Below are 1742 nucleotides of genomic sequence, written 5' to 3'. Positions count from 1 at the left end.
CATACTTGAAAATATAACATGTTGCCCTGGAGCTCATTCTATAGACCAGGTGGCTTCAAACTCATAAAGATCTACCTCCCTCTGCTTCCTAAGTGCTGGGATTAAAGGTGCTGCCACTATGTCTGGCTTTTATAGCATGTTATTCTATATGATCATCCTGTGTCTGCTTAAAGCAAGTGGATACCCAGCTTTCTCTGTAGTTTAATAGTATTGCTTACTTAACATTTCTCCCAAGTAATAGTAACGGAGTTCTCTAAAGATTCAGTGTGTTGGAGTGGATATATGTCCAATGATCAACTTTATTTTAGTGAGTTTGGGAAACAGAAGAGATATTTATGCACTTTCCACTTAGACCTATGTATTTCTTCCAGTAATTCCTAAGAAATAGTTACTGTAATGACAGTGAAATACTTTTTTTAAAAAGTGATTTTGCTTTTATTTCCTTCACATTAAGCCAATCATGAAATTTCACAGTACTTTCTGGGGGTGGGGCAGAAGGAAAGTGTACTCAGAATGATCAAGGCCATGGCCTGGTTGGCCTGAGAAGGTGCAAACTTGGGAGGCCTCACTGGGAAAGCTGGAGGAGCATCGATTGCCCCGCTGGCAGGTAGGTGATGTTCCGAAAGCAGGAGAGCTGGTAAGCAATGTCCTCAGCTGCTTCCAGCTTCCGCATCTCAATCAGGCCATCAACTGCCATGGCCAGTGAGTTGATGATCAGCTCGGCAGCCTTGGAGTCACCCTCAGCAAAGATGATGGCTGCCTTTGTCTGCTGCCCAGCCTTTTCCACACAAATCTGGCCCTCTCCGCTTCCTGCTGAGTCACCTGTTTGGCTTCCACTGCTTCTGTGAACCCCTTCCCGAAGGTTAGATGCATCAAGGACACGTCATACAGGATGAGCCCAAACATTGGTGCTCTCTCTGTGAGGTCATCACTCACTTGCCTGGAGACCAGCTCTCGCTACGTGATCAATTCTCCAGCATCAAAGCTAGCCACTACTGACCGAATTTAAGATCTCTGTAGTGATGGATAGCAGCACCGCTCATTATAATCCTAGCCGATTCTGGTGTAGATACGAGGAAGCTGGCTGGCCACCGGCTGGAAGAGGATGGGTAGTGTAATGTTGACATTCTGCTGATGACCGGTACATTTTGTGGTTGCCAGCAACAGTCAAAGATAATTGGATTCTGTACCCAAGGGATGAGAAAGTGAGTCCCTTCCCCTACCACAATGTCCTGTACTCCACAGAATCGGTCAAAGATTACAACTCTGTGTCCAGCATCCACATTATATAAGACGGAGTTCATCATGTCTCCTGAGACTGCTAAATTAGGCCGAACTTTACAATAGACTCAAACACTTTGGCAGCCATGATTCCTTCTGTTGCAACCAATCAGACCTGCTTTCATTCTGACCTCCACAAGAATTCCCCAGCCTCGACTACTGCCCAAAGTACGTTTTTAAATTAAAATATAATTGCATTTCCTTGCTTCCTTTTTCTCTCTCCACCTTTCCCATGAGTTCCTCCTACAACTATGCCTATGATCCCCTCACTCCCTCTCATATTTGTCCTATTTTCTTTAATTACTATTACATATATACATAAATATGCCTAAATATACAAATGTAACTAGATGAATCAATTTAGTGTTGCTGGTATGTACATGATTCTGGAGATGATATACAATTAAAGGCCTCATTCATGCAAAAGACTAATTCTTCCCCTTTCAGTAGTCAACTACCAA

At 43.5% G+C, this 1742-nt stretch overlaps 1 pseudogene; it reads right to left on the bottom strand.

The window, feature by feature from the left end:
* Positions 1–565: 565 nt before the first annotated feature.
* On the bottom strand, positions 566–1369 carry LOC119805484 (annotated as a pseudogene).
* Positions 1370–1742: the final 373 nt, after the last annotated feature.

Source organism: Arvicola amphibius, chromosome X (genome assembly GCF_903992535.2).
Source record: "Arvicola amphibius chromosome X, mArvAmp1.2, whole genome shotgun sequence".
In the NCBI taxonomy this organism is placed as follows: domain Eukaryota; kingdom Metazoa; phylum Chordata; class Mammalia; order Rodentia; family Cricetidae; genus Arvicola; species Arvicola amphibius.
The sequence above is the reverse complement of the archived record's forward strand: the minus strand, read 5'-3'. Positions and strand labels throughout refer to the sequence as shown.